The sequence below is a fragment of the Danaus plexippus genome, chromosome 8 (assembly GCF_018135715.1).
Source record: "Danaus plexippus chromosome 8, MEX_DaPlex, whole genome shotgun sequence".
In the NCBI taxonomy this organism is placed as follows: Eukaryota; Metazoa; Arthropoda; class Insecta; order Lepidoptera; family Nymphalidae; genus Danaus; species Danaus plexippus.
The window spans coordinates 601,564-617,492 of record NC_083542.1 but is presented as its reverse complement, the minus strand read 5'-3'; the positions used below and the strand labels follow the sequence as shown (position 1 = coordinate 617,492).

General features: G+C 30.7%; 1 protein-coding gene across 1 annotated transcript in view; it reads left to right on the top strand.

The window, feature by feature from the left end:
* The first annotated feature begins 13,151 nt into the window (after positions 1–13,151).
* LOC116775467 (allatostatin-A receptor) overlaps positions 13,152–15,929 on the top strand; it is a 35,802-nt gene continuing 33,024 nt past the window's right edge. Inside the window, exon 1 of the mRNA XM_032668372.2 lies at positions 13,152–13,492. The gene's annotated coding sequence lies outside the window, so the exon portion shown is untranslated. The remainder of the gene's footprint in view (positions 13,493–15,929) is intronic.

The window sequence follows — 15,929 nt, the reverse complement described above, 5'->3', positions numbered from 1 at the left end:
TAATGCATGGTTTGGTTTTATTAATTTCTTTTGAATAGCCAAGGCTTATTATTTATCTGCGATTTCATTTTATGTACATATGTATTTTAGGTTGATACAAAGATACTTAAAAACTCAAGCCCTTCAAAATATATACCAATGAAAAGTATTTTTAATTATAAATAAAAATTGGTATTATGTCATAATTTATAACTATTTTTCTATACAGTAGTAACACAAAATGCTTTGTATACAGTTATCAGCAAATACATTTCAACTTCCGGACAATGGTCTAACTCAAACATTTCCCAACGATATTGTACAATCGCGTCAAGTGCATTCAAACAACTTTGACTATATCATCAATTCATCTGATGAGAGGGACAGGTTACTACCCACCTCTACCTATATATTGCTCCTCAAAAACATTTTGAGAACCTTTGGCCCCATTCAGCTCTCAATTTCTACGAGCCAGGTGCCTTTTATTACTTAATGAGCTTGTATTGTTTGAACTGACTTGTGATTCAGATTCTAACGAACATTTACTAACGATAACAAAGACGATGGAGGACAATGGTCAGCTGATTTAGAAAAGATATGCACTTGGAATCAGATCGACTATTTTATTATTATTCAAGCTAGGGCAGAATAAATCTAGGGTTCTGACTGTATTAAAGTGTGGTTCAATTCATGAATATGAATGTATACTGGTACTGTGATTTTGAAGATGCAAAGTATTCATGGCGAAAATAATCGTAGGTATGAAATTCCTTCATCATAATTGATCATCATCGTTTCCACAAACTCTTAATGACGTTAAGACTATTACCCTCAAAATACATTTTTTTATGTACAATGATAGTTTAAATTTATTCAATACGCGTTTTGATAAACTGTTTTACTTCTAGATTTAGTTCTGGAGCTACTGCTTTTTTAAAAACCTTATTAAAATAAAGTAAAAGGTATAACGTTTAGTTCCTCGGTTTGAGAACATTTTGTGTGTTTTTGGTAACTAAGGTTAAATAATTATTTTATTAAAAATATAATGGACTGATTAACATAGATTAATTTCTTTATTTCATTTTCGAGCAATTTTTGACAATCTACGTTTAAAAAGATATTTATCTAAAGAAAAAGTTGTTCGTTATAATAGTCTTTTTGTCATTATTCCATGCACATTTAAAATAATTTAATAGATCAATGAAAGATAAGTGATGATTATAACACACATTTGTATAATTCGTATTAAAACAACCCTTCCCAAATGTCTATTTCTGACTTTTTTTTAAAAAACTATCTATTTAAAAAAAATATCTCTTCTATGTAAGACACACTTATAACTTCAATAAAACAAACACTATTTGAAAATATGATTCTCAGAAAATACTACCTAAAGTAATAACATTAAAAATTACTAAAAGAATGGGACTTCAATATTTCTGATTTATTTTCGTAGTCATCCTTTATGTTTCTTTAAATAAACTACAGCGAAGAAAATAATTGAACTTAACACGAAACAAATTAATTCATCATCACCATTCAACATCAGCCTATCGGAGCCCACTGCTGAGCAAAGGCTTCATATCACATGGAGAAAAGGTTAGAGTATTAATCACCACGCTTGCTCAAGACGGGTTGGCGATTTCAATATTATAATTTAAAACTATAAGACCAGCTTTCCTCACGATGTTTTCCTTCACTGTCCGTCAGTGGTATCTAAATAATCTTAGAAAGTACATATGACTCGAAAAAAAATCACATTGGTACTTGCCAGGTTTCGAACCCGGGCCCTCACATATAAGAGGCGGGCCTTTAACCTCCAGACCACCGCCACCACCAAAAAATGTATTATATATGTATATATCATTCATAAAAGTAGTTACGCTATATTTTTTATAAGAATCCTATAAGGATTCATATTGCTTTTGGCGATTGGAAGATTTAAATAAATTTCCTTGAATATTATATTAAAATAATCAATCATTGATTTTCTAATAATAGAAATACAATAAACAAAGTTCATTTGAATGAAATCTTATTTATAATGAATATTATCACAGCTATTAATTTAACTTTCATAATATTATTTTTGGTTTTGATATAATACTCTTGGAGACGTCATTAATACGATAGCTGATTCGATAAAGATTCAATATAGTCGTAAAATTGACATTTGAGAGAGTCTAGACTTATATACGTACGGACCTGGTATTAGTGTAAATATTTCGATAGCCATGAGCACTGGGCAGAGTTTCTCATCGCCGCACTGTACGTAGGACTGTACGTATTACATGCTTTATATGTACCTTATAATCTTATTTTTCTGCATATAACATAAATCCTTATCGGCCATGGCCAAAGCTTAAGAGAACTTATGTAGAGAACTGCAGTATTCAAGATCATTCTCGGGAAAGTGTTATGTTAATGTTCACGACGAACATACTACTCGGCCTTGGCAATAGCAATGTAGATGAAATTTTATGTTGGATTCAGAATTATTGTCACAGAGTAAAATAATACTTTGTGGTCGTATGTAAGTATGAAGTATTTTGTTTTAGAGCAGCAAACGAGAGCGTATGAAAACTAGATGGCTCTATTTGAGATGTCGTTAATACGGCAGCTGATTTAACAACGAGATGCAAATACGCTGTACGATTGGGTCATTGACAAAAACTAAATTCATCTTTGCACAGACCTGGTGTGCCCAGAAAAACTTCGATTTCCATGCGCACCTGAAAGAGCTTGCCGTTGAGTAGACGACTGTATCTATGAGATATTTTTAGCTTAATATATATGTATATATACTATAAATAACATTTGATGACATTATATAAATAACATAGTTTGGCAAATTTTCAAATGATGATTTCAAAATTCAGAAATTAAGTTTACAATTTTTAATGTCGTCGGGAACGTTGTGAGGAATAATTATGCTTTCATTACGAAATCACAACGACGACGACCAATTAAGTTATTTTATCTTTTTAATTCAAGAAGAGACAGTAATATTTTTATATTATGACACTTTTTACTGCCGCATCATAGATAAGACCAAACATTTTATAATTATTATTTGTTTGCGTCTGTCGCTATATTTTTATGAAATTAAGAAAGGATAACCTAGCAAAGCTTTGGCTTAGTCATTGTGAATAGGTTGACGTTTTGTTATTTTTTTTAACCACTGTTTAAACAGTCGTGTGTTGGACTCACGTCAGTACGTGTTGTGTATAAAGTCTTTGTTTGAAAAAATGTCCCTATCATCTAACCAGGTCCATTTAAAATAAAGTTACTTTTTTTATAAAATATAACACTTTGTAAGGGGTTTTCCAATAGGGACGCTTGAACTTTGACAGCTGATTGCGGCCATGTTGTTTGAGTGACAGCTGTCAAATGCAGTGTGTTATATTTATTCCGTCCTCCCAAACCACCATGGCAGGTTACAGTGTCGAGCAGCACGTGCAAATCATAAAATTGTTTTATGAAAATGGGTCTTCAGTTCGAGCAACGTTCCGCGCACTTCGCCCGTTTTACGGTCGCGATGATCGTCCTGCCGAGTCGACTATCCGTCGATTGGTGGACAAATTCGAGTCAACCGGGTCAGTTAACAATCAGCCGGTTCCCGTGCGTCAACGTAACGCGAGATCTGCCGAGAATATCGCCGCTGTGCGCGACAGTGTCCTCGAAAACCCGCGGCAGTCAATTCCGCGTCTCGCACAGGAACTCGGCCTTTCGCAGACGACAACTTGGCGAATTTTGCGTTGTGACTTGAGCCTGCACCCGTATAAGATCCAGCTGACCCAAGAGCTCAAGGTTAATGACCATAGACAGCGCCGTGTGTTCGCTGACTGGGCATTAGAGCAGTTGGAAGTTGACGCCGATTTTGGCAAAAAAATCATCTTCAGCGACGAGGCGCATTTTTGGATGAATGGCTATGTCAACAAGCAAAATTGCCGTATTTGGGACGAGACCAATCCACACGAGGTTCACCAAGTGGCAATGCACCCGCAGAAAGTGACTGTTTGGTGCGGATTTTGGGCCGGAGGCGTGATTGGTCCGTATTTTTTCGAAAACGATAATGGTGTGGCCTTCACCGTCAATGGTGAGCGATACCGGTCGATGATAACCAACTTCTTTTGGCCTGAAATCGAGAATATGGATCTGGACAACATGTGGTTTCAACAGGACGGCGCTACGTGCCACACAGCACACGCTACGATGGAAGTTCTGCACGAGCAATTTCTGGACATGGTCATCTCGCGCGGAGGCGACGTGAACTGGCCACCGAGATCGTGCGATTTGACGCCGCTGGACTTTTTCTTGTGGGGTTTTTTTAAGTCGCAGGTCTATGCCAACAAGCCGCAAACCACCGATGCCCTCAAAGTCAACATACGCCACGCCATCGATCAAATACAGCCCGATTTGTGCGCCAGAGTCATCGAAAATTGGACCTTTCGTGTGCGCGCCACCAACCGAAGCCGTGGCGGTCATTTGAATGATGTCATATTCCATACATAATGGGGTCGATAGACCTTCCAAATAAAAAAAAAATTTCGCAAATATCTTTCCTACATGTATTTTTTTTTGCATCTCAAAGATTAAGCGCCCTTAATGGAAAACCCGATAATTGAAATAGATAATAATTATATTACTAACAAGTAGCAATCTTTTCAATCAGTTTCAACTATAGTAATAAGTTTGTCTGAGAATGCTAACCTCGAATAATCATTGCGACAATTTTTTTCCTTTATATGTTTTAAAATCTCTTGTTTTGGAAATAATAAAACGCAATAAAATATATTTCAAACAACGTGTCGTTAACCGTGACATTCTTTTTGTTGCATCCTATGTTATATTTTATAAAAAATATCCATATAAAAAGCGTATCAAATCATTTCACTCAATTTAGTATCTATTTTTATTTTTTACAGCATTGTTCTAGTTTGTTTTGCCAAATATTCTTTTCCTTTTTTGAAATCACTGTTACTGTTGTATAAAATCGTGTTCAATTTGAAATAACCTACAGAGATAGAGCTTTGCGAACCCATTTTATCATTCTTTTTTTTTTCTAAGAGTATTCATACAATATATAGTTATATTATAAAGTCTTGTTGGCCTGGAGGTTAAAAGACCCGCTTCTCATACGCGAGGGCGCGGGTTCGAATCCTGGCAAGTACCAACGGTATCTTTTCCGAGTCATATGTACTTTCTAAGAGTATTTAGACACGACTGGCTGGAACAGACTACAGCAAGCCATCGGATCTTAATAGCCCCAAAAAAGTGCTGGTGCAGAAGGCAAGGGGAAACCACTGCAACTATCTTCCCATGAAAGTCATCATGTATACGGATCACTGATACGTGATGACCACGACGAGTCTGCAAAGACTCTTGCGACGATTAAGAAATATTATATATGTTTTAAAGTAATTCTGAAATGATATTTTTTCTTTATATTAATCCATGTTTTTTAAATCGCAGTTACAAATATAAGAAATACTACAAACATATGCTATGCTGAAGATATAGAGATGGCTCTTTAAACGTAATTTCATTTTGCATTATATTTTTAATCCTATTTTTTTATCGTCACATTCATATTTCAATGTCAAAAAAAAAATTCAGTTAATATATAAGGTTTCCATTACTTTTTTATATTCGAAATTATAAAGGTGTAATCAAATTAATCAATAACATATTCAAGGACACTTCATATGATTTTAATAAGTTACAATATCGCAATATGAAACCTTATAGACAACTATAACTTTAAGATTGACAGCGACTCTACATAATTTGTTAGTTAGCTAGTTAATTTATAGTCCTTTGCCAATTGTCACAAAAGTCTCTAAAAGATTTCTTTGTAAAATTTCAAAAATATTTCTTTGCCAACAAGTACGTGTCCTGTATTTATTTATTTTGTGAAGATGATTACTAACAAATTATCTTTTTAAAAATTGTTCTTTTAACGACTTTCAAACATCATTCTTAGGATCAATTTTTTTCACTTTATAACTTTACAAATTATAAAAATTGATTAGATTAAATACACTATATGGGTTTATAAACTGAGGAGATATTTCAAAATAACTTATTTCAAAAGTCCTTAAAAATAATGTTTATATAAACGCAATCAACTTCTCAAAACTTATATTAAAGAAATTGTTGAAAATGTTTATTCAAAATTAATAATAAATAAAGGAAATTTCTTTTCGCCCTAAAACTGTTTAGAATTTGCAACGGCATTTTAACGCCTAGTTGACGCCTATCGCCAACATTACTTAAATATTACTTAGGATTCTTGTTTTCCATTTAAACATTGAAGTGAAGAATGGAATTATAATAATACAAACTGATTTTTGTGAGCAAAAAGAGAATTTATAACTGAAAAGGAAATATTTATAAGGTACTGTAATTATTATGAAAGAGAATTACAATTAATATTATAATAATTTAAAAATTTATAACTTTTTCATAATTTACGTTATTCTATACTTTGTTTTGGCAAGAATGTAGATAGAGGTAGTAATTAGAAAATTAAAATCGAGCGTGCCAATGCTCGTTAGGGAGGGGGTGCGATCAACAACAACAAAAGCAGCAACAGGAGTGGTTATTGACCCGAACTTCACGAGCAGAAGCTTCTCTTATCTTACAGCTTCGTTAACTACTCGAAAATATTGTATGATGTTAATTGCCCTATGAGTTGTTACCCCAAGTAAAACCACTTGACGTATAAGGTTAAAGAAGTGGCGAGATTATGTAACTAATTTTTATGATATGTTAAAAGGTCCGATAATAGCCAGGTTATAAATCGTGAATCAATTCCAGGCAAGGCGCATCAGACCTTGTCTAGATTCTAAAAGGTTGTTGGAATGGCCTTCCGGAGTGTAGTTGCGGTCTTAATTCATACATCTCTCAAAGAAAAATCACTCACCTTCTCCCTTCAAACTCACGAGAAGTGATCCAGATAGTCATGAAATTAGCAATTCTTAATTTATTGAACAATACTTTGAATTTTATTCTTGTAAATGAAATTTCTGAAAGCTATAGGTTTTTATATGTCTCTTAAGATTTAACCTTTAATAAATACTTAAATTCGAAATAGTTAATATCCAAAAACATGTGTCATTATGTAAAATCACAGAAGCCTGAAGCATTTGTATCCGTTATTACTCCTAACTATTCATGGATCAAAGCGCCGTTGTGCAATGTTCCATGTACACCAATTTGTAGCACTCAGAAGTGTTTAATGATAATATTGATTAATGTTTTTGATATATTTTGTATTATCACTAATGTTTTCAACAGAATTAAAATAACATATTCTTTATAATAAATTTTTTTTGACCTTATTCTTTATTGGACTTGGATATCTGCGAAAATTGTGTTATAATAAAATTAAATTTGCCAAATATTTTTTATAAGCTACTATTGAAATAGTTTTTAAATATGAACATTTGGGAGTCTCTGTGTAGTCCCGTCAGGAAGAAACACCCGCATGTTTTTGCTGACATAATCCGTTAAATACTCAGTTTACCTGATTCACTCAACCCCTTTTATTAATTCAATGTTGATTATTATCATTTACCTTGTCACGTTAAACTAACAGGCCAAAACTTTACTACTATTGTTTAACTGAACTCAATTTTTACAATTTTTCAGCAGAACTATACACATATGAACTCCTAAATAGAAAATAAAACAAACTTATTCCTAATTTTTCTATGTAATTAGATCAGTAATTTTAAGATAACGAAAATATGTCTTACAAAATAACGTTTGCATGAACCAAAAGTATTTAAAAAAGTTACTAATTTTCATTCTGTTAGTGGTTTTATGTTTATGAACTAAAAAATAAATGGTTTTCCAGTGTCTCGAATAATATAAGGAACATATGGGTTTAAGATAAAATATTAAAATTTTGTTACGTAATTGTCTTAGGGTCAAAACCGTTTGTAAAACCAATATATTTTTGTTTATAAATATATTTTTTTTATTCGTCGCAGGTATTGATACGTATTTTCCAATCACAAATATCTTCTTCAAATTACTGGGTGTTTGAATCAGTGAAGCACGCCGGATCGATATCTCCACTGAAAAACTGTTCAAAATGCTGAAATCAGCAGACCTTGCAGTTTTACGGCAGAATAAAGCTAGAGTAGTTTATAAGATGGATATAGCTGTATTTTATCGAGTCGCCATTACTAAAAATCTGTTTCCAATAACTTTGTAAAATAAAGATTTTGGCCTTTTGTGAAAGAAGTACGTTATTAAAAAAAAACTCGCATTTATTCATAACTTTATCCTGTTCCAGGAAATGTAGGTATGTAGCCATTTCATTTAAATTTAAATGTTAACATTCAAAATAATCTTAATTATTGTAATCTTTAATTCTGAACATGACACTTTATAATTTATAACATTTGAATTATGAAATAAACGTTAAGCAGTTTTAGAAGAATAAAATCCTATGTACGTGTCCTAGAAAATGAGCTAAAAAATAGTGGGTAGGGAAAATACATGACCATGTCATCATAATATGTTGGCATCACGTCTGCGTTCTAGTAAAATTAAATTTTATATTAAAGCATATATCATCATTTAATGGCCACATACGCTTGTAGCAATGAAATACCGATTTAAAAATGTTATAACAGAATAAGAAAAAAAAAACATCTAAGTGGTTTCCTTTAAACCTTTTATAAAAGATTTACTAAATATAGTTCCATGTAAAAATTGCGTGAGTATTTCAGTTGTGACATTATTATTTTTGATATGACGTTATTTCAAAATCACAACACGAAGCAATAGAGCAACATTTTTGGTATAATATTATTAATTTCGAAATTGGTTTTGTTATACCGGTTCATATTGTGTTGATTTCGTTCGGAAGTAGTGTTTTTGTTATGGAATACTTTCAAAACAAAGATTGTTAAGGATCCTCCAAAAATACTTAATATTAAATCTCATTGATTGTATTGTTTACACCGCCTCATTTAATACAGACAGAAGTTCAAATATATAAAAACAGTTGTTACATAGCAAACACTTCGTGAATCGTTAAATTATGTAAACAGCCATTATACTACAGCGAGGGTTATCATTTTCTCGTCACTCCAGAGACTCTTTATTCCCTTGTAAAGTCCAAGTCTCTAAGTAGGTTTCAATATATGTTTGAAGCGAACATTTTATTCATAAAGATATAGTTATATGTAGAGAAAGCTTGTTTTTCTCTTAAAAATAAACTACCAATAGCTAATATAAAGAGGATTTAATATTATTTTTTTTTACATAAAACAAACATTCCTGTTTAATATTAGCAAAGCTGTTATTAGTATGAAGAGTTATGGATCTTTGAATACTCACTTTCTTCTTTAATTCTGTAAAGGATTATGAAACACAAAACAACTTAAGGAAAATAAAATTAAACCGAAAATTAAGATACGTTTTGGAAGATGTCTAATTACGTTTGCGTCAAAAACCTTTTAACAGCATATTAGGGACATCAAATACAAGCAAATAGGGTTGGCAGTATTACATATAAAAAAGAAATTGAGTGTTGGAAAAGATTGTGAGTAAAATAATATATATACATTTATAAATCACGTTCAATGTCATAAACTGTGGGCCAATGTTGTGATCAGTAGTCGATATAAATAAGACCAACCAAAAAAATTTCCTATAATGAAACCGTATCCGGTATTTTAATTTATTTTTTTTGATTTCTTACTTCATTAATTTCACAACATCTAGTTTCTTTAGATGTTTCACCCCTAGCTTGTTTAGATAAATTTCCTTGTGTCAAATTAGTAAATTTTACAAGCCTAAAATATTTCACATTTGAGGAAAGTCTAAAAGGTTAATACACATTATATTACAAATTAGCGTTATAAGTATAATAAGGTGATATCCAAAAGCAATTATTATAATGTTATTATTTTGAAATAATGAATCATCTTAAAGTGATGACCGAAAATATAAAAGAAGTACCCACGGTTCGAACTTTTATATTAATTGCGAAATACGCTTCGTAATTTCTTTAAACACCTACAGTATTATTTTTACAAGTGATTTTTCTCTCGCTTTTTCAATAAAAAATCTCATTTAGATAAAATGTTATCTATAATTCAGAACCATCATTTAGATCGTCTGGAGAACGGATTTTAATAAGATTTATTTAGAGTAAACTTTTAAGACCAAAATGTAAAGTTATTTATTAGGATTTTCCTTAAGCTCAGCTTGTAGTCTCATGGATTAAGTTTCATAGATTTTTGGAACTTTGTATTCAAACACTACCGCAACTTTATATACAATTAAAGTTGTTTTAGGAGATGTGATAAAAAATGAATAAAAAGGTTCAAAGTTAAATCATTCAGAAATATAATACTAAAAAAAGATGGAAACGATATTTGGTTTATTTTCTTGACCCCACCATGTAAATAAAACATTATTATATTTTACTAATTTAATAGAAAATTTCAGGAGTTTAAGTTATTACAATCACATTTTTAACCTTAAAAGAATGATTACAAACAAGAACTATAATAGTAAATCAACTGTAGAAAATTACTCAACTACATTTTAAATTGAACTGATCAAGGATAGGGATAGGGAGAATTAAGGGATACGTCGGTTATTACTCAAATCACTAATTAAAACACAAATACCGCAAACTGTTTGCGCAAATGAGCGAGAAACCAGATGAGGCAATCGTCCAGTTGTCCCGTAATGGCCGTGGCAGCTCAGCCGAGCGCCTCGAACTTCACCCCACTCCGAGACAGTAATGTCGTGTGACATGTGATAGATAGAATAAAAAAAAAATCGGTTTATGTCAGGAAAAATAGTGTACATCTACTTTTACTGTAATATTATGATAATCATATTGAAACAGCATTATTGCACCTATATTTATCGTGAAATTAACAAGCGTGAATAAACTAACAAAATCAAAATAATCAACTCCATATTGAATTGAGTGAATTAGTAAGCAAACCACACGGCGTCACCCTGTCGCTAGCGTGTGCTCATATTTGATGACAATCGTTAACGATTTATGTAATCAACATAGTTACCGCGGACGTAGATCAGAACATATTCTAAAATATTACGATAATATAAATACTAAACACATAATCAGTAATTTGTATGACTTCTAACCTTATGTATATAAAAGATACATTTGATTAAACTTGGCTCTTATAGGTCAATAGTTGTCTCCAATGTGATGGAGTACAAAATAGGTTTAATAATACTTGAATTATATTATGTGATAGTTATAACTATTAAAAAAAAATTGGACATATTTTTGCATCAACGACAAGGTGGGTCTTGAAAGCAAAGTATGTAGATGAACAAAGACTAGTATTTGTTCGTGAAGTATATGAAAGGGCAAGGCTCCTTGGGGCTTCCGGCAGACACAGTCGTCAATCTAATCGCGTTTATTCATATTCAGCACTAGTTACGCACTATATCACATTCACCTGTGTTGAGATGTTTTATTAGAATTTTAGTGTGAGAAAACCTTTGACTAAGTATTTTATTTTTAATATCATAAGTATTTACCAATGTTAAAACTGTCAATATCAATAAGGGACAGTATAATTATACGTAATCATACGTGATATACATCGCTTTTCTTAAATTAACCACATGAAGGTGGGCAGAAAAGAGGATAAGTGTTTTACCGCAGTAAAAGCCTTTTCAATCTTTCCATAAAGATATATAAAATATTATTTGGGAGGGACTATAGACAGGCAAACTATTCTAATTCTTTGATATGGTTTTGAAGAAAGAGATTTCGCACGTGTGTGAAGAAGATCTTTGACGAAAGGGTCCTTATTTATCTTTAAGTCAGCTGTTATTTAAGAATATATTTAAAGCACATATTCATTTATACTCAAGTAGCAGCTTAAAAACTTCTGCAAAATTATATTAAATAACTATCCATGAACTATAATGACACAGAAGAATAAGCTAAACTTTTAAAATATTTTCCTAACAGAAAACCTAGTCGTTATCATTGCTGTGATGTGAAAAACCACCAAATCCGATATCCCTATGTATCAACCATATTGGATGTAGATTGCTTTCACTTAGCTTACTATGTATTGATTGTCATTGTAAATATAAAAACAAAATGCAAAACTCAATCCGTTACGAATATTTGTTTTTGGAGTTCTGTAAAATTTCAATACAAATATAAAAATAATTAAAAAAATATTCTTCTTGTTTACGCTTTTTATAAAACATTGTTAATATATAAATAGTTATAATAAACTTTAGTAATTTACTGATGTATATGTTTATCAAAACCGCGATTGAAATGACACAGAATCTTCGTTTTACAATTATCAAATGATCAAAATTAATCTCATTTCATATTAGTTTTTTTTTTATACAGTTTTCACAAACATAAAAAAAAATACATACGAACATTTAAATAATTCCATTAAATTAACATATGAATTACAATACTATGTTTATTAATTTATAAATAACTATTTAAATGAATACGTGTTCCAAAATACTAATTTTCAGTATCAATATTGTCTTCACCAGCCGGTTCCAAAGCGACGTCGTACATATTTAAATAAAACAGCTAATATTTGTAGTAATATACCGCAAAACCATAATATTTTATAAACGCTTTATTCACTATTAAATCGCCAAAAATATTTTATATGTTTGACATATACATACGTCCATGCATATATGTTATGTAAATATACATAGCACATATTATGAAAAGATTCTTACAGGAAACATTTTAGTGTCTGTACATACATTGGCTTAGTTAAATACTATGATAAAGTTTAGTCAGCTTTTTGCAGTACTACACTGCACCTTACATTGGAAAACTGTAACAGATATTATATATATCAACAGAATTAATTAAAAACAATTAAATTTTTTTCGAAGACACGTTGAAATATATCTGATTAAGATTAAAACGCCTCTCCGAATATTAAAAATCACTTATCCGATGTGATATCTTAACGTTAATAATAAAACAAAGTTTCGCGGTAGTATACAAAGAATTAATTTATATACTATGATTTAAACCACGTCCGGTCGACTGTTTTCATTTTGGATGCTCCCAAGCTCTTATCATTCAGCGCTATCGCCAAATAAGACTTCTCGCTCTGTTCAGCGGTTCAGTGAAGCTTCAGCTCCCGAATGGTACGCACGCGACGCCGCTGGATCTGATATCTCACTGGCGTGTACTCCCAATACATTTATGAACTTTTTATAAACCGAATTCAGTCAAGTGATCTTTGAAAAATTATTTTAAAACTCTGCTCTCATTGTTAAATACTTAATATTTTTTTAATTTAATAATAAAAAGGATTTTTTTTATTATTTTATCCTATTATTTTTAATAATTACGGTAGTTGTGAGACTTTTAGTCGAAATTGATTTGTGTCTGTCAGGAAACGTGACACTCCAGCCGTTGTATGTGAAGTGTCCTGGGTCTTGAGGATGTCACGTTAATGGCATTTGACATCAACGAGTATTGAATGTGAGTATTATTTCTTTTACTTATATTATTTTTACATATGTTGTAATCTTTTAAATAAAATAAAAGAAAATGAAACAATCTATAAATAAAAAACAATTTTAGGTTTATTATAAATAAAAAAAATATTGTGGTCATTAAATAACATCCGTGAATAAGTTCATTAAATGAATTAAACCAATAATAACATCTCTACTAATTTTTATAATTTTACAACACAATTTTATTATTATTTTTTATTTTTATATGTTAAGTTTGTTAGATACTTGGTTTCAGTTATTAGAAATGAGGGATAAGTATGTTATATTCGCGTACAGTCCTTACGATCTCTATAATATAAGTCGTGAGTGTTGAGATGGCTCTTTTCAAACGTGAATATGATTTAGAACGTTCAATCGCTCGAAAAACGGTCAAATGATAAAGAAAATTTGAAGTGAAAAAAAACAATTTTTCTATTGTGAATTTGTCGTTAAAAAAAAACAGATCTTTATAATATGTATAATATATATATTATTAGCTGCAATTAAGAAGTTAATTTTGAAAAAAATAACTTAAAAGAAATGAAATAATGCTAAATCAAGTTTGGTTGTTAAGTTACTACTTATTCAAAAAAGCCGTTAATATCAAAATGACAAGATTTTTTTGCGATATTAATTAATAACCGCACAAAAAATTCTACAAAACTGTCACATCGGTAAGTATCATTTTTTCCAGTCTGGTTAACAAAGAGGCTGCGGATGTGTAGTAATTAGAGGAAAATAATTCACAGATCTGCTTCGAAATAGATTTTATAGAAGAATTTCTTAGTATTTATATAAACCAGAGAAGAAAAGGTTCTAATAAGAAATATAACTTAGTTTCTCCGAGATCATTTAAGTACAATTAAGTTACACTAAACCTTAGGCTTGGTAACAATATTACAAAACACAAGTTAGGGAGAACTCTGGAACTGTTACGAGAAGTTAAAACATACGGGTGTAGGTACATATGTATATATGTTCTTACATAACTTTAAAATGTGATTTATTTCGATGAAGGGCTTACGACTTGATACTGTCCAATAATTTTATGTAAAACAGCTTGATATGTTGATGTGAAATTAATAATATTCAAATGAGAGTTCAATTTTTCGTTTATTTTTTACTACTATCGAAAATACGTCGTATTTGATTTTGTTTTGACGATCATTTATAATTTGTCAGGCTTAGTGAATATATTTTAAATATTTGTTTTAGTTTACTTATGAAGGTTATATAACTTAATGTTTCAATCAATTCTCAGTAGATTCCGAACGTTCTATAACCATACAATACTTGAACCCTTTCAAGTGATAAATACTTTCGATATCAAATTCGCTATTATTTTTTTAATCACTTCAAAAGCGAGAAATGAGTAGAATTTTCTATATACCTAACTATGCTATTTTAATAGGCTTTTGTTGTTGTATGTTAAATATAACTATTAATTTGTATAAAATAATCTTAATTAACCTGAATATATGATGAAGGATCCGTTGTTAAATAACAAAAGTATTTACCATATGGTATAAATTATCAACGATTCATGATAGTGTGTTTATTATTTACGAACGTCAGTTGTGTAAATACATTAATTTTGCCTCATTTTAATAACACAATATATCTATACATGTATGTACATATATAGCTGGGCTTTATCCTTACTGACAATAACCTTCTAAACTCTAATGTTGGGTAATTATTTATATGATTGAAGAATATATTAATTTCATGCATACCTTCTCAATTAAATTACATTGCTATCTATATCTGAAGTGCAATCCACAGATTCGGAATCCTGATGATAATTGAAATACTGAATTGTATTAGATATTATAAATACAACATTTACATAAACTTTTCTTATAATATCGTGAGTAAATTACTAAGCATATTATCATTATTAGGGGAAAACAAATTCGTATTGAGGTTTTCAGTTGTCTCCTTTGACTGCTTCTATAAAGCGATCTGTTAGAGAGTGCTTTAAGAGTCCCCTTTGGTATTAGCTTACTATATATGTACGAGTATAATCATACTTTCACAAAGTGATTTTAATTTGGATGCAATATTTATTTATATTTAATGTATAAAAATATAAGATTTATAACTTTAATAATTTCTTATAGTGTACACCTACAAATAACTTTTCACTAACAATTTTCTGCTACGCTTTACTAAGCTTATATCATTTTTTGGAAGTTCCAGCATGTGATTTAAAAAATATCTATAGCGGTCTTGGTTTAGAAAATTTTAAGTAATATGTCATTGGTTAAATAAAATTTCCTTTGCTTTTCTTCCTTAGTAGTAGGAGTTGTTCTCTGGAAAACAAAATGGATGGGTACGGATATAAATCTCCACTTAATGCTGTCAAGTCCGGGCAGTGTAAACCAAACAGGAGATACAAAGGGAGCTTTAAAAACAGT